At 39.5% G+C, this 24,491-nt stretch overlaps 1 long non-coding RNA gene across 1 annotated transcript in view; it reads right to left on the bottom strand.

Annotated features, from left to right (window-relative positions):
* LOC113340776 overlaps positions 1-222 on the bottom strand; it is a 48,392-nt gene extending 48,170 nt beyond the window's left edge. Inside the window, exon 1 of the long non-coding RNA XR_003355637.1 lies at positions 66-222. This is a non-coding gene — a long non-coding RNA (uncharacterized LOC113340776). The remainder of the gene's footprint in view (positions 1-65) is intronic.
* Between the last annotated feature and the right edge of the window lie 24,269 nt (positions 223-24,491).

Raw genomic sequence — 24,491 nt, 5'->3', positions numbered from 1 at the left:
AAAATCACAGTGTAAACAATAATCTGCTAATGAAACAAAATCTAGGGTTGGGGTTTGTCAGTTACCTCTCAATTCGTGGTTTACTTCGCCGTTTTTTTGATTTCTTAGTTTTACCCATCTTCACTTTAGCCTCTGAATCTATCAGACTTCTTCGTTCCTTTGATCTATCTTCTAACACAGAACTGAACAGAGAGGATTGGAAGGAAAACAGAGAGAAGAAGGAAAAGAAATGAAAATGCTGTTTGATCCCTAGTTAGCAATTCGGGATTCGGCAAACGTACGGAACGGCAAACGTACGAGTATTATACGGTTTTGTAAAATCCAGATTCGGTCCAAAATTCGGTCAACGGGACGTGATTCGTCAGTAATTCGGAACGGCATACGTACGTGTATAATTCGATTTATAAATGTGAGTTCGGCTCTGAAAATCCGGTATCTATATATAACAAATAATTTATATTTATAAGGTCATAGACCAATTTTTATGCATATGTGTGAGTTATTTAAAGAAAAAATAAACTTAATATGATGATATTAATAATATATACAACATTAGTTATCCAAGAGGACGTCGTATGGTGGTTTAGATGCTTGGTTAGTGAGTTTGAGATCTCTCTCACCTTCACCTTCAAATCTCTTCAGTCGTTTTTGTTTCATAAAAATTACAACACGTCTAATATTCGGTCGTGTATGCTCGGAAGGCAGTAAAGCCCAAAAAATGGAGTCTTTGAAAAGTAAAAGCTAAAGAATTTATGGCGAATTAAGCGGACGTATCATCCGGAATACGTAAAATTCGTGAATGGTTCGCGAATAATCCGGGAATGCCACATAATACGCGACTTGGGTTCGAAGTTACAAACGTACGCGAATAAAACGGTAAAATTCGTGATACGGAAAAATTCGTGAATGATTCACGAATTTACTAACTAGGGTTTGATCTGAGTTTATGTACCTTCTATCGTTAATTACGAAGTCCAAATAATTGTAGCCGTCAAAGAATCATCGACATCTGTTGATTCGAGATTAACGAGTGAGATCTCACTATCCTGTCGTTAATTACGAAGTACCCTTATCTTAGCCGTCAAAATTCATCGAGATCAACTGATTCGAGATGAACGTCTCAGAATTCACATCCAAATAGAATGTCATACGTGCCATTGACACAAGTCAAATAATACGTTGCATTTGCCGCACACGTGTCTTATATCTATCTCATCTAATCTAAGCCGTTGATTATTCAAGGGATTAACACTACTAACAGATCAAGCACTAAAAAGACGACACGTGTATAAAGGATATATGGATAATTTCGGCGTCATTATCTCATCTCATATGGGTAGAAATTGACAAAAGTAACTTTTCTCGATGGAAACATGGATGGAGGCCTAGTTTTGTTATGCGAAAAAAAATGTCATAAAATTATAAATCAGGGTGAAAAAATGGCCTATATTTGTAAATTCTCTTAACTTTTTTTTCAAAAAATTCAAAAGATGGGGCTCAATCCCTTAACCTATAACTCATAGTACTTTACACCCCTGACCAAGTGTGCCAGCCATTTTTTGAAGATGTTTAGGCATATATACCAAATATATCAGATTAAAACTACAAATTACCACTATAAAATGTTTCCAAAATAATTAACATATGCCGAATTATTTATTACGCATTCATATATGTGAAACGCATTAAATAAGAATTAATGAATTCCCGAATTTTTACTGTATTCCGCATATTTGACCGAATTCACATTTTATTTTCCCGAATAATGTGGGCACCCGAATTTTTGTCGCATGCCGAATTGTTAACTAGGCTCCCAACCCTAACCTACGTATGAATTGTGAAAGTTGTGCTTCGCTGATGTATGATTTTTACCGTCAATACAAAGCCACGTCTGGAAAGGAAAGAAAAAAAAGTCAGAAATCTTGAGAGAACTCCGGTAGAATCCGCCAATTCTAGAAAGACTCTGATTATAATATTTATGTATTGAAGAAATATAACAAATCTAGGTGCTTGCTATAGTTTTTTCAAAATTAGGAAACAAAAGCACCTATTCAGTTCATCCACAGCGTGGTGTTTAATTTTTAAAACGCGCAAGATGTAACAAAGAGTTTCCCGCATTTAGTTTTTTTCCCGCCTCACCCATTTTACTGATATTTTTCGTGTTCACTCCGCGCTTGAAACCATCACAATTAACCACCACAAGGATGAGAGGCAAACCCTCGACCAACAGAGCTAGTCCGATTTGGCTACTCTCTCGATTGCAAAAGGGTTGTGAATCACATGGATTTTGCTTGTTCGAGGTCATCTTAACCTCGCTTGTTTGCGGTGTTCAATACAAAACATGGTCTTTACTTTGTACTTCTCATATGCTTAAAGCATAAGTTGGACATTCAAAGGATGCACTTCTTTTTTTTGCAAGTTTATGGAAAGCAAAGTCTTGTTTTTCTTTTGAAATGAGAACAGGAGGCAAACAGTAAGTCGTTAATTAGTCTACTCTTTTGTACGGTTCCGAGAATGTGGTTTCCTTGTGAACTTGAATCCTCGGGAAACATGTTTTGCTTGGGAATACCTGCAATTTTTTCATAGACCAAAGCATAGGATTTACCAGCTAAGTCCTCGGCGAAACAAAGAATGGATACACAGAAGATAATTGCATAGCATTTAACAAGTTCAATCACCACTTCTAATTAAATGGTATTACTTAATTACAATATCTCTTTATGCTCAACAAAAGTACCATCAAAATTCGATGAAAGTGTTCCGTGGAAGCGTTACCAGCCAGCTCTGTCAGGTATTCCAATATGGCTGCAGGAGCTCCTACTCTTCCAACAAAGGTGCTAGAAATTCACTGTTGCTTCCAGTTCCAAAACACAAAATAAAATAGACTAATTAATAGGGATTTTTTTACCAACGATATATTAACTGTCGGGCTTAAAAATTAAAAAAGAAAACAAAAAACAAAAAACACATAGGGTTGGTTGGCAGAATATGTCGATATAGGCTAATTAACGAAGGGGCTCAATCCCTTTCTACCCTTCTTCATGAACTAGTACTTCCTCCTCTTACGCTTTCTTGATACCTTACTCCCGACTCTCACCATTATCTGAAGTCGCATTATTACCAGAACGTTCTACAATATCTTTTAAAGAAACAAGGGTATTCATGTGAGGAATTGCTTGAAGTCATGAAAGAGTCTTACCATCACGCTCCCAAAGCTTAGTTAAAGTTGGTGTGATATTGTCATACCTGTATATTTTCTTACGTTTATACTATAGTAGAACTTCATTTCTTTTTGTAATCTCAAAGGGCCTGTACCTGTACTTGTTTGCGCCTTTGTACTTGTTTGGGTCATTGATCGCTATCCTGAACTCTTTACTCCAACTCCAATTGTGATCGTAGTACTCTGTTGATCTAGGTCGAAACATCCTGGCATTCTTAATGTTTTTCTTTAATGCCCATACGAGGATTTCATCACGACTGTAAACTATTGTACACAAGTTTCCCCCATTAGCTCGAGTCTACCACTGACGCCATCACCCCTCTTAAAAAAATCAAAAGGAGGTGATGAGACGTTCTTGAATTTCTCATCCGATAGATCGTAGACGACAATCTTACACATCTTCCGGCCTGTCTCACAAATCCAATGAATTGCTCCATTAACAAAGAGACCTGATTGCGAAAATTGCATTTTGCAAGGGATGTTTTCCAATCCTCTCCACCCACTTTGAGAGCCAAGAGTACATACCTCCACATATCCCTGCCACCCACCATTTAGCCACTCGCAACAACATCTGACAACCTTATACTCATTGGTGGAAGGAAGGTATCCAAATTAATGTAAAGTATTACTTATAATTGAAATTGGAATGTTAAACTATAACAAGACACCATGAGATAAATGTAACCAACCTTCAAATGATGCTTCTTCTACCCTTAGAACAAGGAAGATACAAAAATTTAAGGTTCTTATCTAATAATCTTCAAATTTCTACCCAATTCTAAGATTGGAAACTAGAAGATAATATATGCATCTCTTACAAATTGAAATTTCTACCCAATTACAAATTGGAAATAACAAAGTGTTGGAGGCTCTTCTCTAGGAAGGATTTTAGGGTTCTTACACTACTCTTCTAAACAAACAAAACTTCCTTTGTAGAACTAGGGTTTCAACAATAAATAGTACACATAAAGGATATACTAGTAAATAAACCAAATAAGGGGGGGGGGGGGGGTAAAAAGGAGAACAAAAATAAAGTGGATAGGAATGGTATTTTATAAATACCGATATGCATCATCCTCTCCTTCTTGAAAGAAATTCGCCCTCAAATTGGCATATTCTTCATCCGAATCATTTTTGCCCCAATACGAAACCAAGTGAATTGATGCAAATAAGAAACCCAATAATCATGCCTAGTATAAAGCTTGTCTTGAAAATTGATGTGCTTTAATGCTATGTAGTCCAAAAATAAAATGAACTCATTAACGATTGCATTATTTCCCTTCTTGAAAACTATTCGACCACAATTTCTTCCTTTATAATTACTCACCAAGTCTAACCACTTATGGTGAGAGTCAAAGGCACACTTAAGAAGTAAAGAAACACCAAGTAGCCCTCCTAACTTTGTACGGTGGCTAGCGCCATGATAATTATATTCAAAGGAAACCCAAATTGGATCCACATAAGATGAATTCTCCTTTCTTTTGCTAATATTTGACAAAGAGCTTGTTGTTGGGTGAATTTTTCTCTTAAATTTCATCTCTTGAATGACATTTTTGGATATGGTATAAGCATAACTATTGGAATCGTTAACAAGCTTGCTTACCTTTCTTCTCATGGTACAAGTGGTATGGAATGTGTCATGTCCTCGATCACCGTCGTCAAAGTCAAGAATGGAGTATTTGTTTATGACACCCAATCTTTGTATTTGATAGTCGGTGATAAACTCTTTTTCCATTTCTTCATTAGGTTCTTCATCAAATATGGTTGGCGAAGTAGGATCAAAGTAAACATCATTACCAATCTCACATTCCTCAAAACTTGAAGAACTATCAAATTTTGGTGGAGACATTTTATCAAATACCATGTGGGCAACATCATTATCAATCTCACCTTCCCCACAATTTGAAAAACTATCAAACTTTGGTGGAGACAAATTATCAAACATGTTGCGGGCAACTTCTTGATGCTCATACCCACCAATGGAAGTTGAACTCTTTAGCTCCACTTTATCTCCATAATCATTAGGAAGTTCAAATGAATCCATAAAAAGACATTCCAACTTCTTAAATTTCTCTTCTACTAATTGATGCATTTCATCAAACATTTCATGCTTAAAGACTTCCAATTTTTTCATAGAAATTTCACCTTGATTAACTCTTTGTCTTGGAGCCATAATGAAATCACAAGGAGAATGAACCCAATTTGACAATAGCACACACAAAGATTCAAACCCCAAAGCTAATAATAAAAATCTTCTCCACAACTTCCCCAAAAAAAAGAAACCAAAGCTCATACCAACTAATGTAAAGTAATACTTATAATTGAAATTGGAATGTTAAATTATAACAAGACACCATGAAATAAAAGTAACCAACCTTCAAATGATGCTTCTTCTACCCTTGGAACAAGGAAGATACAAAAGTTTGAGGTTCTTATCTAATAATCTTCAAATTTCTACCCAATTCTAAGATTGGAAACTAGAAGATAATAGATGCATCTCTTACAAATTGAAATTTCTACCCAATTACAAATTGGAAATAACAAAATGTTGGAGGCTCTTCTTTAGGAAGGATTTTAGGGTTCTTACACCATTTTTCTAAACAAACAAAACTTCCTTTGTAGAACTAGGGTTTCAACGATAAATAGTACACATAAAGAATAGACTAGTAAATAAACCAAATAAGGGGGTAAGAAGGAGAACAAAAATAAAGAGGATAGAAATGATATTTTATAAATACCACTATGCATCACAAATCCAAGTACGAACCATCCAACATATTTTGGCCTTTTTGGTCTCGGAAGGACAAAGGATTCTCCTGTTACTGGATTGCAGATACCACCACTAGTACCTTTGGTGGCTTGATTATTTAAGTAATGACATACCAAACCGTTGCATAAACCGACCATGTGATTATCAAAAATACAATGCAGGTTGCAAACTGTATTTTATAGTGTCCAACTTTGAAAGTGTTTTGTTGGAGCAATATTGACCATTATCGGGATTTAATTATTGTCGATCTCCATAACAGAGTTGTACTTCTGTTCCTGAATCAGGTACCATATCATCATAAACATCTGCAAACGCGATCAAGATACCGGTTTCATTACAACCGATGAGGTTTCTCCATGTTTTGCATAATGGTTTTCTCTGTAACCTAGATTCCATTGGGAAACAAAAAAGTATATTTTCAGTTATATCTGTGGGAAGGTTCTCCATTAAAGGTCTCAGTTTCTCTCCTGACTGAATCCTACATATATATAGTCATAGGCTTGGAACTAATAAAGAAAATTCCGTGTATGATAGAAAACAAACCGGTTTCCATATTGTGACCGAAGTCGGAAGTCATTAAAGGAAATCCAAATTCTAGTTTAACACGGATGACATAGGGGGCACATGCCGCATGTTGTTTTACTGCAAAATTTTGAACACAAGGCAGAGAAAGATCTGGAGAAATCTGACTCCTATGGTCTGCGAGTCGTGTCATTTGTAGTTGTCTTCCGGTTTGCACTGATGGAGGTCGTGTTGCATAATATGTTGGGAGGAAGAAAAGTTGATTTGAGATTTAGAAAATAAAGGGAATAATAATAAATCTTATTTGAGCTGGGATGATGAACAACGAAGAAGAAGAAGATGATGCTATTATGAGTGCATAACATGTCATGTGATTGTACTGTCTATCAATACTATTGATCGTAAGTCACAGTTGGGAGGAAGAAAAGAAAAATATTTGAAAAATAAATTCCCGTGAAGAAGAAGAAAAGATATGAAGAAACCAAATTTAATAAACTGTGGGTTTGGGAGAAATTTTCTCGAAAAAATTTGGTGCGCGCATGAACTTTTTCGCCCGTGAGTTTCATGGTGTAGAAAATCTGTAAAATGGGTCTCCCTGTAGTTTTCACTATACTAATTAACAAAGGCCCAATCGCTGTCTACGTCTTGCATGGCGCTAGCACTTCCTCTTTTTACGCTGTTTTGAGATCTCGGAACTCTCATCATCTTCGGAAGTCACATCATCACCACAACGTTCTCCAAGATTTTTTAAAGAAACAAGGTATTCATGTGAGGAATTGGTTGAACGCATGAAGAACCCTTAACATCATCTTCCCAAAGCTTAGTTAAAGTTGCTGCATTATTATCATAGCAATATACTACTTGCCTCTGTTCATGCCATAATAGAATTTCATTGCTCTTTGTAATAGCAAATGGCCTGTACCAATAATTCATTGGCTCTTGGATTGTCATACTGAACTCTTTACTCCAACTACACTCATAGTTGTAGTACCCCTCTCGTGGCACTCTAGGTCGCAATATTCTTGTATTCTCAATCCTCTTTTTAAGTGCCCATACTGGTATTTTATCTCGGCAGCCAATACAGTGAACTGCACACAAACCCTAGGTTGTTAATTCCCTAAGATACATTATTGATGGTTATTATCTTTTATATAGTGGTATGGAGGGGAATCACATAAACCCTAGGTTGGTAATTCAGTGTTATAGTAGAAAACAAATCGGTTTATATATATTGTGACCTAACCGAAGTCCTTAGGAGATCCAAATTCTAGTTCAACACTATGAACGGCTCACATAGGGCACATGCCCTATCTTGTTTTTACTGCAAAATATTGAACGCGAAGCAGAGAAAGATCTACAAGAGTTTGACTCCCATATTCTGCGAGTCATCTTTCGGATTGCACCGATGGAGGACAGGCCGCTCGTCTGACTCGTGTTGCATGATATGTTATGTTGGAAGCTTTCGAAGAAGTATATTCTTCCTAACATAATCAGATGCTGAATGGGAGCTCGAGAGTCTAAAATTTAAATCTAGCAATATAAAGGAGATTAATAATCCTTCTGAAATAAAGTTTGATCCGATATTTTTAGCCCAGGTAGACTCATGCCGGTTATTCAGTGTCTCTCGAGGGAAAAAAGAAATGGCTTTGAAGTTCTTAATAAAATGCACACAGAAATGGAAAGCCAATACAAATTAATAATACAAGTAGCTAGAAGCTAGCTAGCTAGGACATAAATGCAAGGAGTCGATGTTCAAAATCAGCAGCATCTTCGATATCCAAACTCCCCGTGGCTTCGATTCCGTCACCTTAACTAGTATCCATTAGCACAACCATATTCTTGAAAGGGATTGAAGAAATACTTATACATATTGGCTTTCCAAAACCGAAGTCTGCATCATATACTGGAAACCTACACTAACTAGTGAAGTGCAGCATCGACGTACTCTGACCACTTGCTTTATTCTCGTTCGTTTTCAAGAAGTTTAAGAGCATGTCGGTATTTCGAAGTTCTTCTATGTTCTCCATCCATTTTCTTTATGGAGTCCCTAAATTTACTCACCAAATCTGGGTAGTCCTGGTCTTTTACTTCATTTTCCTTGCCATTATTCATGGAGACGTGTGGAGAAACCGCAAGGCAAGCCATATTGCCAAAGGAATTTGGCGGCGATGGTGGAACTATCCTGATCTCATATTTATTGCATGTGTCAGTAAGTAAACCGTTACAGCAGGAGGATCAACAGTAGCCTCCTTCATGATCATGCCTTGATCTATATCAATTAAACATTTCCATATTAAACCAGACAGTGCTTCGACACGAGTCAGCAGCTGGTACTGTAAGTCGATTTGGCATTTTTCCTTGAGTAGAGCTAATTTTTAATCCCTAAAAACAAACTTCTTTGTAACCACTACTCCATTCTTCGGCAGAGAGGCAGGCGGTTTAAAACCGGTTAAATCTTTTTGTGGGAAAAGATATTGTAACCCGAAATCGGGACCTTTGATGATTTGCTGATGGCCATCCACAGAACTAATACCAAGTAAAGATACATAATGATGATGCATCATCAGTGACTTGGCAAAAGTCAGACATGCGGAGTGGCATGTTTGAGTTGCAGGTTGTGAAGTGGCATGCGCCAAACAGGGTTTGTAAATGGCCAAAGATGCGAAATTAGCATCAAGAGATGCCAAATGAGTTTGGCACGTTACCTGTATGCATGAGGCGTGAAGGCATGCAAGACTTGCATTGGAACACTTGCATCATTGGCAGAATGATGCACATCCGTGATGGCGCTACATTTGGCTGGCAGATGCGGTCATCATGCAACGAGGCGGGATGACATGTGCAGGGCACATGGCCTCGACAGTTTAGAGTAGGTTACACGAGAGTGGGTTTGCTTTATGCTTTCTTAACTGACAGGAAGGTCCCATTTGGCTTAGTGAGCGGTTTGGCAAGGTTGGTACAGTTAGCTAACTGCCACATGTAAAGTAAAGCTGTAACTGCTTGCAGTTACTTGTAGATAGCTTTCTGTAAGGCTATATAATCCTGATTTGGTGAAGGGATTGGGTAATCCGGAACAAGAAGAGTTGATGAGTGCCAAATATTGTATATATTTATCCCTTTTTGTTGGCATTTAACTCATCTTTTGTGCAGTAATTCTACATTTTATCCCATATTCTGTATTTTCATTGTTTTCAAGAATAAATATTTTTCTTACTTAATTTTGCATTTTTAGGTAATAAATAAAGTCTGGATAACTTGCGGAGCGGAAAAGAGCTGAAGAGTGGTGAAAAGCCGGAAGAAATTACGCAAGGAAGCCGCAAAGAATGGAGCGCACGTCCAAAAAGCTAGGAATGGGCTCAAGAAGGAAGAATTGTTCTTGAAGAAGATATGGGCTTGGCATACCCAAGGCCCAAAACCCTTACCCAAACCCATTTTCTATATCCATACCCGCCTCCATTCTCAGCCGTTAGATCGGATCCATCTCATCATCCAATGGTCGCTTCTTCATCGTTCATCAAAATCTGAAGTCCCTGCAAAACACCATAGTGCCTAAATTCCAAGCCTTCAGATTAGATCACATTTAGATCCTACGGTCGCTTCTTTGCCTGTGCATCAAATATCGATACTTCCGCTTAACACTACAACACCTAACCTCGATCTTCGCCGTTAACTTTGTTGTATCAAAGCATCCGACGGTCGCTACCAGCCTCTTCAGGGGTAGCCATCCGATTCACTTACCAGCTTCGCATCCAGTGACTCAGATTCGCCAACATCGAACTTTGATATCCCGCCTCACACACTAGCAACCTATACCTATTAACCTAAAAACATCGACCATTCTCTTCTCTTTCTTCTTCTCCCTCTTTCTCCCCTACCCCGACAGTTGCAGAGCCACCACCACCTTCTCCACCTGCTCTGACTCCATCACCACCTCTACCTGTCTCACACCATCCCTAAACTACCAACCCATCATCACCCCCTAACTATCTAGCCCCCTATTCCCTCAATCTCTCACGTTTCTTCCCTGAAACCCTAAGCGTGAGAGGTTGATGAAGTAGGTGACCTAGAGATGAAATTGAAGCATGGGAATTACGCAAGGGAAGCAGAGAAGACATGGGTCGATGCTAATTGAAGAGAAATCGCATCAAAGAAGGTAAAATCTGAAACCCTAATTTCTCTGCCAAATTAGGTATTTGGGAAATTGTCCCCAATTTTCAATTGAAAAAAAAACATGGAGAAGAACAAAGATGATATGGGTATGGTTGAATTAAGTGAATTAGGTGAGAAACCCTAATTATGTACTGTTTAATTTTGGGGATTTTTGGGGAAGAACCCTAATTTTGTAATTTTGGGAAATTGGGTCTGTGGGTATAAATAGGAACTGTGGTGTGTGTAATGTGTATGCCTGGGTTATCCAGTGTGTCACCCTAGAGCACTGGAATAGCCAGTGTCTCAAGGGTTAGTGTTTAATTTTCAACTATTTTTATGTTTATTCCATTACTCTTATTCAGTTTCAATTCAGTTGCTGTTTTTGTGTTTCAATTCAGTTCATGTTTTTGTTTTATGTCTTCTGTGTTTGTTTATGTTCAGTTCAATGCTCTGTTTAGTAATTGTTTTGTTGTTGTTGCTGTTATGTGAGCTCTCATGTGTATGTGTATAGCTAGGCTGAGATGATGCCTTAAGTCACTGTTAGAGGTGGAATGTTAGGTTATAATTCTTGTAAATTGAGCTAATTGAGAGATGGAGGAATTTAGTGCTCATTAGCAAGCTTCTTCTCCTTCCATTCCATTTATGTATGCCCTGGAACATAGGCAGGCTTGAACCTTCACCTAGCTCCATTAGGGACAGGGATTTAACATAGAATTACACCATCTGGATAGGTCACAAGGTGGATTCATAACCTAGTTGTGATGTTTACTGTTTTGTGTGAATGTTAGGCTAAAGCCTTTGAAGCATTGGATTGATTGAGCAGTGGGGAGAAACTAGTGCTCACTAGTGACTGTGAGCAAACTGGTTCTCTTCCCACTCTAGTTGTATGCCTAGGCTCCCAACTTTGCTTTTCATTTTTTGTATCTTGTTCTTTCTTCACTCTTGGCCTTTCATAACTGTTTTGTGACCTGTTCTTCCTTTGCCTTTGGCCCTTGGCCATTGCCTTTCTTTTGTCACTGTCACTGCCACACCATCACTGCCTTTGGCCATTGGCCACTGTTTTTCTTCATTTTCCACTGTCCATTTTTCCTATATCAATTTTCACTGTTCTTGGCTTAGTGCCACCATTACTTCACTGCCATCTCTTCTTTTCTCCTTGCCTTGCTACTCAGCTGCCTTGGCCACTGCCCTGCAACCCTGCTGCTGCTGCTGCTTTCCTTCCTCTTGCTCCTGCTGCTGCTACTACCTGCTGTGCACTGCTTCTGCTATTGCTGAAGCCCAGATTCATTACAAAAGCCCACTGTGGACTTAATCAAAGCCCAGGTGAAAAGCTAGAGCCCAATTCTCAATTCACAGTCACTGTTAGCCCAAGGCCCAAAAGACCAAAAGCCCAGGTTTAATCCCAAGCTCAGTTCACTACACTGAGCCCAAGCCTAAGTTTAAGGCCAAAGCCTAGTTCACAGTTCATTCTAAAATCATTCAAAGGCCCAAGGCCTAAAGCACTTCATCATTACAACAAACCCATTAGGCCCAATTTACTCAAAGGGTATTCAAAGCCCAACAGTTCCAAAGGGTATTCATAACCCATTGGTACCACAACCCTTTGATACCTAAAGCCCAATAGCCAACTAGAACCCAAAATAGCTAAACACTACAAAACACCCCCAGTCTCTGTGGATCGACCCGTACTTGCACGAGATACAACTGACGACCGTGCACTTGCGGTATTACTGTAGGCCCGCGTTTCATTGCTCTTCAATTTTATACGCTTTCCCGGGTCCACCAAGTTTTTGGCGCCGCTGCCGGGGACTCGGTAGCGGCGATATTGCTTTTTCTTTCTTTGCTTTTGCTCTTGCTTGTTGATTCTTCTCTTCTGAAACCAACAGGTGCACTGCCTTGCTGCTTGCTGAAACTCCTGTTGGGCTGTTACTGTTAGGCATTGTTGCTGCACTGAACTGGTGCTGTTTCTCTTGCTTGCAGGTGCTGTTGGAGCTGGTGCTAGGAGAAGCTGCCTGACCCTGGTGCAGCTGCTGTTGCTGCTGAATTGCTACTGTGCCTCAGCTGTTGCTGCTGTGCAAAGGCAAGCTGCTGCTACCCCCTGCTGGTCCTGACTGGGCTGATTCAAAGCAGCTGAAAAAGAACAAAGCCCAACTGGGCTTTGCAACTGAAATACCCAACTGGGCCACAGAAAAGCCAAAGCTTAGGATGATCCAAAGCCCAACTGGGCTTTTGTAACCTAACTGAGCAGCTGTGCTGTGCTTAAGCAAGTAAGCCTAAACCCATTAAGAGAACCCAACCTGTGGGCTTCCATTTTTAATTTGTGGGCTTGTAATAATTTTTGTTTTTCTTTATTTTTTATTTGGGCTTGTAATAATTTTTCTTTTTCTTCTTTTTCTTTCTTTTATGGGTTTGTAATTATTATTGTTGTTTTTATTTTCTTTTATGGGTTGTGCTAATTTATGCTAGGATAAGTTCAAAAAAAAAAAAAAAAAATTACTACTTGCTCCCAGATTTTAAAACCAAATTTTATTTTGCTCCCACATTAACAACCAAATTTTTTTTTTCTTTTATCCCACCAAAACCAAATTTTTCCCGAAAATCCAAACCCTTTAGAAACCAAATTTTGAGCTTTGTAAACTCTTTACTTAGCCTTTGAGCCCAATCATGTCTAGATCTTTTTCTACAGTTGGAGAATACAACAAATCCCTTAGAGAACTTGCGAGTGGACATACTTCACGTTATGAACCTCCCATAGACCATGATGTCAATAGTCATAGGAATTATTATGGACATTTTCAAAGTCCCGAGCCTCAATACATGAACCCTAATGACTATTCACACATGCATCATTCTCCACAACGTGAAAATGAACATTTTGCTAGTGCCTCACTCACACAATCATCACTGATCGATCAATTAGAAGCTCGAATCACAGCTTTAGAAATGCAATCACATGAGGAATCTGTCACATCTAATTTTCTTAGGCAACCTGAAATCTATGCATGTCCCGCATGTGGTAGTTTAGACCACCCTGTTGAGAATTGTCATAGTTTGCATGATTTTAGGCAATCTAGAGAAAATCCAAGGTATGAAATGCCCATAAATTGTGAGAATGGTAGTCATTGGGACCATAATCAATCCTTTGAGGGTTGCGATCAATCTTTTATAAACCCTAATGACCATGCACACATGTACCAATCACCACAATTTGAACATGAAGAATTTTGTACTCCCATGAATTTAGACTCCACCACAGAAGCTTTCAGACTCAGTGAGCAAAACTTCGATAGATCTACATCACGAATTCAGCATATTTAGATCAGATTTTGCTTCACCTACAAAAGGAGGAAATTCATGAGGAAATGTATGTTGTCCCTAATGAAGTGTCTAGTCCCATTCATGTAAATGATGTTGAATATGAACCTAATTTAGAGGAACATGAATCGACTAATGACACCACCACTTTTAATGAGGACCAATATGCATGCTACCATGATGATGATTATGATGATTATGATGATATGTTAGAAGAACATGAAAATATTGTGGAACCTGTTGGTTCAATAACATATGGCTTCTCGCCCTCGACCTTCATGAATGTTGTTTTTTCTAATACTCATTGTAATTCATATGATTTTGATATTGACATGGGATTCGTACAATTATTCTGTGAAGATGAGCATGACATAGGAATAGTTGAATCTTCTGTAGACACTAATGTTATTATGCATGAACATATAAGTGATGTGTCTGATTCTCTACCTAGGTCACATTGTGATATTTCCATTGAATTGCCGATGCATGAGGACAAATCTGTTGATGATTCTGAGTGTGAACTTGCTAATTTGATTGATGATTGTGAGCATGATGTGACATGTGTAGATGATTTAGGAGATTTTGATTTGATTGATAATGACGCACCTATTCTCCTACATGAGTCACAATCTGATGGCCTTCCACCCAACCTAGATTTGGTTTGTACCAATATTGTAAAACCAATTTTTATGAGAATGCCTAATCTAGGTTTGGAACTGTGTGCTTCCCAAGTCCTCTTGGACCATTTTGCATTTAAATATAATATCTTTGAGGAACCACAGTTGGAAATTGCATGTTTGCCCGTCCATAGCAAAGTACACTTTGAGTTAGATCTTGTGCATGATGAACCCCCAAAGCTGCGCGATTTTGTTATCAAAATTATATCTTCTGTAAAATCCAGGTTTGGGGGTAGCTCATTTGATTTCACAGCTTCACGTGCTTTTCTTTCATGTGTGAAGTTGTTGAAACCGCTACACTTTGTCTTTTGGGTTGATCCTCAACTCTTTAGATTGTTAGTGTATGGTGAATTTTTTTATATAATCCAGTAGATAAAATTTCTTAAAACCCTTTTTGTTCCTTTTGTATATATTTTCTAATCCAATATGATCTCGGCTGACATATGTTGGATTCTTGCCTTGAATAACGGAGTTCTAATATTGCTTTCGCCGAAATCGGGTATTCTCTTCCTTTTTCTCTACTCAACATGATCCTCTTCATATGTTGTATAATTTTTTTCTATTTTGAAACATTGAGGACAATGTTTAGTTTAGGTTTGGGGGTGAAAAGTAGATACTTTGATAATTTGCCATAATTGAAAACGAACTCCTTCTTCTTTTGAAAAATTCCAAAAAAAAAAAAAAATTGAAAAATCAAAATAAAAAATTGAAAAAAAACATAAAAATGGAGCTCATTTACCTTGAAATGTTGACTCTTGTGCAAATATGTATTTTTATTAGGAGTCTTAGTCTAGATATTTAGGCACCCTGATTCTAGCACAATTCACATAGTGATAAGAAATTTGCACGCGCACGATCTACCAATACATGTATGGCCTCGATCTTCAAGGTGTTTGATAGGAAGTTACGATTGCCAATCACTTTAGAATACTGAACGAAACTTGACTAGCTTGTTCTTTGGTTGGTTGGGATAGAAGGTGGAGGTTACATTAAGAAAGACAACCATCGAATTTAACTGGGTGCATCAAAAAGGGCTACCTCTTGCAAAGTGTCATGTAATCTTTTGTTTCCTTTTGTATTGTATCAAAAGTGTTTCCTTATTCAAAAAAAAAAAAAAAAATCAGAAAAATACAAAAAATCAAGTATTTATCAATTCCATCCTCTTGTTCCAAAAATAAAAGAGAGTAGTCAATGTAAATAAGAGTCATGTAAAGAGTCATTTTGTTGTTTCATTGTAATAAGCAAGGAGGGTGTATGCCATTGATGTACAACGCGAGTAATTGTGAAATACCTCCAACTCATTCACAATTCTCGTAAAGTCCGGACAGCTAGCTAGATTTCGACCTTGGTTCTTAGCCTGAGAAACTATCTCTTGGTGATTAGTAGTCATAACTTCAGATCTTTCTTTACACATGTGTAGATACACTTTACACTCTTATCACATGTCTTTTTTTGTTATCAGTGCTAGGATTGTGCCTTTGATAGCTAGATTGACATCTCCATTTTGCTGTGAGCTTAAACTGACTTGCACATGTCACATTTGATGGAATCTGAGCTTATATTTTGACCTAGAACTTTGTAGGTACGTTCTAAGCAAACCTTCACGAGACTTAACTCGTCCACTAGGGACACTTAGTGGTTTTAAAGGCTTAGTGCATACGCTAAATGCATTCGAGAGACCAGCGACAGTGGTATAGGTAGGATTTCCTTAGTTTTGTTTTACTTGAGGACAAGTAAAATTCAGGTTTGGGGGTATTTGATGAGTGCCAAATATTGTATATATTTATCCCTTTTTGTTGGCATTTAACTCATCTTTTGTGCAGTAATTCTACATTTTATCCCATATTCTGTATTTTCATTGTTTTCAAGAATAAATATTTTTCTTACTTAATTTTGCATTTTTAGGTAATAAATAAAGTCTGGATAACTTGCGGAGCGGAAAAGAGCTGAAGAGTGGTGAAAAGCCGGAAGAAATTACGCAAGGAAGCCGCAAAGAATGGAGCGCACGTCCAAAAAGCTAGGAATGGGCTCAAGAAGGAAGAATTGTTCTTGAAGAAGATATGGGCTTGGCATACCCAAGGCCCAAAACCCTTACCCAAACCCATTTTCTATATCCATACCCGCCTCCATTCTCAGCCGTTAGATCGGATCCATCTCATCATCCAATGGTCGCTTCTTCATCGTTCATCAAAATCTGAAGTCCCTGCAAAACACCATAGTGCCTAAATTCCAAGCCTTCAGATTAGATCACATTTAGATCCTACGGTCGCTTCTTTGCCTGTGCATCAAATATCGATACTTCCGCTTAACACTACAACACCTAACCTCGATCTTCGCCGTTAACTTTGTTGTATCAAGCATCCGACGGTCGCTACCAGCCTCTTCAGGGGTAGCCATCCGATTCACTTACCAGCTTCGCATCCAGTGACTCAGATTCGCCAACATCGAACTTTGATATCCCGCCTCACACACTAGCAACCTATACCTATTAACCTAAAAACATCGACCATTCTCTTCTCTTTCTTCTTCTCCCTCTTTCTCCCCTACCCCGACAGTTGCAGAGCCACCACCACCTTCTCCACCTGCTCTGACTCCATCACCACCTCTACCTGTCTCACACCATCCCTAAACTACCAACCCATCATCACCCCCTAACTATCTAGCCCCCTATTCCCTCAATCTCTCACGTTTCTTCCCTGAAACCCTAAGCGTGAGAGGTTGATGAAGTAGGTGACCTAGAGATGAAATTGAAGCATGGGAATTACGCAAGGGAAGCAGAGAAGACATGGGTCGATGCTAATTGAAGAGAAATCGCATCAAAGAAGGTAAAATCTGAAACCCTAATTTCTCTGCCAAATTAGGTATTTGGGAAATTGTCCCCAATTTTCAATTGAAAAAAAAACATGGAGAAGAACAAAGATGATATGGGTATGGTTGAATTAAGTGAATTAGGTGAGAAACCCTAATTATGTACTGTTTAATTTTGGGGATTTTTGGGGAAGAACCCTAATTTTGTAATTTTGGGAAATTGGGTCTGTGGGTATAAATAGGAACTGTGGTGTGTGTAATGTGTATGCCTGGGTTATCCAGTGTGTCACCCTAGAGCACTGGAATAGCCAGTGTCTCAAGGGTTAGTGTTTAATTTTCAACTATTTTTATGTTTATTCCATTACTCTTATTCAGTTTCAATTCAGTTGCTGTTTTTGTGTTTCAATTCAGTTCATGTTTTTGTTTTATGTCTTCTGTGTTTGTTTATGTTCAGTTCAATGCTCTGTTTAGTAATTGTTTTGTTGTTGTTGCTGTTATGTGAGCTCTCATGTGTATGTGTATAGCTAGGCTGAGATGATGCCTTAAGTCACTGTTAGAGGTGGAATGTTAGGTTATAATTCTTGTAAATTGAGCTAATTGAGAGATGGAGGAATTTAGTGCTCATTAGCAAGCTTCTTCTCCTTCCATTCCATTTATGTATGCCCTGGAACATAGGCAGGCTTGAACCTTCACCTAGCTCCATTAGGGACAGGGATTAACATAGAATTACACCATCTGGCTAGGTCACAAGGTGGATTCATAACCTAGTTGTGATGTTTACTGTTTTGTGTGAATGTTAGGCTAAAGCCTTTGAAGCATTGGATTGATTGAGCAGTGGGGAGAAACTAGTGCTCACTAGTGACTGTGAGCAAACTGGTTCTCTTCCCACTCTAGTTGTATGCCTAGGCTCCCAACTTTGCCTTTCATTTTTTGTATCTTGTTCTTTCTTCACTCTTGGCCTTTCATAACTGTTTTGTGCCCTGTTCTTCCTTTGCCTTTGGCCCTTGGCCATTGCCTTTCTTTTGTCACTGTCACTGCCACACCATCACTGCCTTTGGCCATTGGCCACTGTTTTTCTTCATTTTCCACTGTCCATTTTTCCTATATCAATTTTCACTGTTCTTGGCTTAGTGCCACCATTACTTCACTGCCATCTCTTCTTTTCTCCTTGCCTTGCTACTCAGCTGCCTTGGCCACTGCCCTGCAACCCTGCTGCTGCTGCTTTCCTTCCTCTTGCTCCTGCTGCTGCTACTACCTGCTGTGCACTGCTTCTGCTACTGCTGAAGCCCAGATTCATTACAAAAGCCCACTGTGGACTTAATCAAAGCCCAGGTGAAAAGCTAGAGCCCAATTCTCAATTCACAGTCATTGTTAGCCCAAGGCCCAAAAGACCAAAAGCCCAGGTTTAATCCCAAGCTCAGTTCACTACACTGAGCCCAAGCCTAAGTTTAAGGCCAAAGCCTAGTTCACAGTTCATTCTAAAATCATTCAAAGGCCCAAGGCCTAAATCACTTCATCATTACAACAAACCCATTAGGCCCAATTTACTCAAAGGGTATTCAAATCCCAACAGTTCCAAAGGGTATTCATAACCCATTGGTACCACAACCCTTTGATACCTAAAGCCCAATAGCCAACTAGAACCCAAAATAGCTAAACACTACAAAACACCCCCAGTCTCTGTGGATCGACCCGTACTTGCACGAGCTACAACTGACGACCGTGCACTTGCGGTATTACTGTAGGCCCGCGTTTCATTTCTCTTCAATTTTATACGCTTTTCCGGGTCCACCAAGAGTGTGTAACCCTAAGTGTGCAATAAATAAAATGACTAAGGCCCGATTTAAGAAAAGTTCTGTTGGTGCATATTTTTCTTTGGTTTTGGATCATTGTTTATGCATCAAGCGGAGTGTGTGCATTTGATTGAAGGCTTGGAAGATCCGTGAGCAGAACCTCTATTTAGTATGGGATGAATAGAGAATTAGTCAAGAAGTTGAAGTATTGGCTAAGTGCGAGTTGACTGAAATTGTGCTGCGGAGCATAGTTGATATTGTCTTGGTTGTAGCATTTGGGTGTTGCAAACCTGTGACAATTCGGGTAAGATCCCTGGTTAAGGGTCTGTCTGTTCACGTTGGATTATAAGGATGATTGAAGTTGTTGATGTTTTATGTTTGGCTGTAAATTGTATTTTAAGTGAAGGATCCACACAAAAAGTACAAGGCATGCAAAGGATGGGGAGAAGATCAGACCAAAGAATTGCACTAAAGATATGCGAATCGTTATTCAAGAATCTGCAAGTGATAATCATGCACGAAGGATGTCCTCAGAACAACTTGATGAGGGTGAAACAAGTCGTTTTACATATCATAATTGCACTAAGGGTACCAGAGACACTGCAAGTGTTGATGAGAAACAACATGATGCTGGGAAGGCTCAGCATGATATTGAAAGGGGCCAATGTCGCAGCATCAGTCGTTTTCTAGGGAGCAAAGCACACAATAAGAAAAAAATGTCTTCTGGACTAATGTACGTTGATGTCAAGATCAATGAAAAATGGGTATTAGTGATGGATGATACCGGTGCTACCAAGTCCTTTATTCATCCAGATGTTGCCATGACGTTGAACTTAACAGTTACTAGCGCGACTAGAACCATCAAAAATGTTAACGCAGAACCACAAGACAGTCGAGGGAAAGTTCGCAATGCAGATGTGTAAGTTGGAGAATGGAAAGGAAAACTAGATTTGCTAGTTATGGTCATGGATGATTATGACCTGATTTTGGGCATGGATTTCTATTACGGGACGAAAGCGTCGCCATTACCTCATAGAAATGAGATATTGATACAACACCCTCAATACCCATGTTTTGTTTCTATGGTGGGACAAAAAGAACCATACAAGATACTTAAGCCATATTTGTCTGCGATTCAAGTGAAAGAAGGTATACGTCAAGGCTTGGCTACTTTCCTAGGAGTTTTGCTTGAGATCAAACCAGGAAAGGTAGTGGAAGTAGAGGATGGAATAGACGAGGTCTTAGAAGAGTTTGTAGACACGATGCCTGCAGAACTACCTAAGACGCTACCACCACGGCGTAGGATCGATCATATGATAGAGATGGTGCCAGGGGCGAGGCCTCATGCGCAAGCACCATATCGTATGTCACCGCTAGAACTTGAGGAGATGCGCAAGCATATTTCTGAACTGCTGGGGGCAGGATATATACAACCGTTTAAATCTCCATTTGGTGCTCCGGTTCTGTTCCAAAAGAAGAAAGATGGGTCGCTTAGAATGTGTGTAGACTATAAGACTTTGAACAAGTTAACTGTGAAGAACAAATATCCAATTCCGCTAGTGACATACTTGTTTGATAGATTAGCCATGGCCAAGTACTTCACCAAGGTGGATTTGCGCTCAGGGTATTACCAAGTGCGCATAGTAGAAGGAGATGAACCAAAGACTGCAATGGTGAACAGGTATGGCTCATTTGAATATCGTGTAATGCCATTCGGATTGACGAATGCACCTGCAATATTTTGCAACCTAATGAATGATGTGTTCGCGGAGTATATCGACCGCTTTGTTGTGGTATACTTGGATGACATAGTTATTTACAGTGAGACTTTAGAAGAGCATGCGATGCATCTTCACAAAGTGTTTGCAAATCTTAGGGAAGCAAGTTTGTATGTGAAGAAGGAAAAGTGTGAGTTTTCCCAGACCACAATTACTTTCCTTGGCCATGTGATATCGCAAATGTGCGTGCATATGGACCAGAAAAAGGTAGAGGCCATTATGGATTGGCCAGAACCTAAGAAGCTTGGAGAGATTCGTTCCTTCTTGGGTTTAGATAAATACTACCGACGTTTCATAGTTGGCTATTCAAAGAAAGTAGCCTCGTTGACAGATTTTTTGAGGAAGGACAAATCATGGGCATGGACTGATGATTGTCAACGGTCATTTGATATATTAAAGGAAGCGGTCTTGACAGAACCAGTTCTTCGCTTGCCTAGCTTCGATTTACCATTTGAAGTGCACAATGATGTTTCAGACAGGGCTCTAGGGGGAGTCTTGGTGCAAGATGGCCATCCAGTGTCTTACGAGAGTCGTAAGCTTAACGATGCTGAAGGGAGATACACTATGCATGAGAAAAAAATGTTGGCAGTGATACATTTCCTAAGAACGTGGCGCCATTATCTGTTGGGAACTTATTTCATCATAAGGACAGATAATGTGGCAATTACATTTTTTTCCAGCCAGAAGAAACTTTCGCCAAAACAAGCAAGGTGGCTTGACTTTTTGAGCGAGTTCGAGTACAAGTTCAAGCATAAGCCAGGAAGGCTTAATTCTGTGCCAGATGCGCTAAGCAGAAAGTTGGCTGCGGAATACGTGACAACACTGACCACGATTGAGACAGAGTTGATGTCTCGAATCAAAGAAGAGACGACGAATGATCAGGCATGTGTGCGCCTAACTAAGAAGATATGTGACAGGATCGTTCGTCGATATTGGCTAGATGATGGGGTCATTTATGCCAAAGGAGGAATAATTTATGTGCCAAATTCAGGTGGACTGAGAAGGTAACTCTTGCGAGAGACGCATGATTCCATTTGGGCTGGTCATCCAGGCATGGAACGAACGCATGGTTTGATAACTCGTTCCTATTACTTTCCTAAGATGGAAGAAGATGTTGAGTTGTATGTGAAGACATGCTTAGTGTGTCAACTGGATAAGACGGAAAGGAGAAGTGTAGTAGGGTTGCTACAACCTTTTCCGATTCCAGACAAGCCATGGCAGTGCTTGTCGATGGACTTTATTAACAGGATGCCAAAGGTGCAAGGCTTTAGCTCGATAATGGTCGTCGTTGATCGCTTTTCCAAGTATGCTACCTTCATTCCCTATCCCCATTCTTGCAATGTAGACGTTGCAGCGGATCTGTTCTTCCAGAATGTAGTGAAGTATTGGGGACTTCCTCGAGATATTGTGAGTGATAGAGACTCATGGTTTACAGGCAGGTTTTGGACCGCCTTGTTTGGAATGCTGGTTTCCGAACTAAAGTTTTCTACTAGCAATCACACCCAAACCGATGGTCAGAAGGAGAGGATAAGTGCATTGTTATAAGAGTACTTACGTCATTATGTGATGGCAAGCCAGGAAAATGTGGCGTTGATGGATACAACCCAATTTTGTTACAATTTGCACAAGAGTTCAGCAACGGAGCTGAGTCCTTTTGATTAAGCGACAGGACAACAACCATTAAACCCTCATGAGGTTCCAAAGTCTAGGAAGCAAGGTTCCTGTCTAGCAGCATATCGTTACGCAAGGCCAAAAACAGAGATGACTGAGCAAGCGCGCGATAGTTTGGCTAAAGTGCAGAGACGAATGAAGAAGTATGCTGATTTGCATCGCAGAGATGTGGAATTTGAGGCGGGAGATATGGTGTTGTTAAATCTAACTCCCCATATTTGGAAGAAGATTTCTATCAAGACAGTGCATAAAGGCCTAATTCCAAGATATTATGGTCCTTTTGAATTGATGGAAAAAGTTGGTAAGGTGGCTTACACACATAAGTTGCCGTAAAGGTTGAAAGTGCACCATTCTTTTCATGTCATCTTTCTAAAGAAATACCATCCTGATTTGCTGGATACTTCGAGACAACAAGCGAAGCGTGCACCACCAGTGATCAGATCACAATTCGAGAAGCCAGTTGAGGCTATACTTACTGATCGAGTTATGGGGCAAAGCAAGAAGAATATGAGAACTTATTTTCTAGTTCAGTGGAAAGAGTTGCCAGACTCCGAAAATTCTTGGGAGAAGGATGCAGAGTTGTGGCAATTTGAAGAACAAATTCAGGCCTACCTGCAACATAAGGAATCGACGAGGGCGTCGAGTTCATCTGGTGGGGGAGGTCTTTGACGTTCCTGTCAAGTGGCCAAGTAAAGATGCATAATGATGATGCATCATCAGTGGCTTGGCCAAAGTCAGATATGTTGAGTGGCATGTCTGAGTTGCATGTTGTGAAGTGGCATGTGCCAAACAGGGTTTGCACATGGCCAAAGATGTGATATTAGCATCAAGAGATGCCAAATGAGTTTGGCACGTTACCTGTGCGCATGAGGCGTGCAGGCATGCAAGCAAGACTTGCATTGGAACACTTGCATCATTGGCAGAATGATGCACATCCATGATGGCGCTACATTTGGCTGGCAGATGCGGTCATCATGCAACGAGGCGGGATGAAATGTGCATGCACATGGCCTCAACAGTTTAGAGTTGGTTACACGACAGTGGGTTTGCTTTATTCTTTCTTAGCTGATAAGAAGTTCTCTTTTGGCTTAGTGATCGGTTTGGCAAGGTTGGCACAGTTAGCTAACTGCCACATGTAAATTAAATCTGTAACTGCTTGTAGTTACTTGTAGATAGCTTTTTGTAAGGCTATATAATCCTGATCTTGTGAAGGGATTGGGTAATACGAAACAAGAAGAGTGTGTAACCCTGAGTGTGCAATAAATAAAAAGGCTAAGGCCTGATTTAAGAAAGTTCTGTTGGTGCATATTTTCCTTCGGTTTTGGCTTATTGTTTATGCATCAAGTAGAGTGTGTGCATTTGATTGAAGGATTGGAAGATTCCTGAGTAGAACCTCTATTTAGTATGGTATGAATAGAGAATTATTCAAGAAGTTGAAGTATTGGCTAAGTGCGAGTTTGCTGAAACTGTGCCGCGGAGCCTAGTTACCATTGTCAAGTTGGTTGTAGCATTTGGGTGTTACGAACCTGAGACAATTCGGGTATCAGAGCCCTGGTTAAGGGTCTCTCTGTTCACGTTGGATTATAAGGCCGATTGAAGTTGTTGTTGTTCTATGTTTGTATGTAAATTGTATTTGAAGTGAAGGATCCACAAAAAAAGTACAAGGCATGCAAAGGATGGGGCGACGATCAGACCAAAGAATTGCATTAAATATATATGAATCGTAAATTCAAGAATCTGCAAGTGATAATAATGCACGAAGGATGTCCTCGGAACAACTTGATGAAG

The sequence above is a fragment of the Papaver somniferum genome, unplaced genomic scaffold (genome assembly GCF_003573695.1).
Source record: "Papaver somniferum cultivar HN1 unplaced genomic scaffold, ASM357369v1 unplaced-scaffold_23, whole genome shotgun sequence".
NCBI lineage: Eukaryota > Viridiplantae > Streptophyta > Magnoliopsida > Ranunculales > Papaveraceae > Papaver > Papaver somniferum.
Note: the sequence above shows the minus strand (reverse complement) of the source record. Positions and strands in the feature narration are given on the sequence as shown.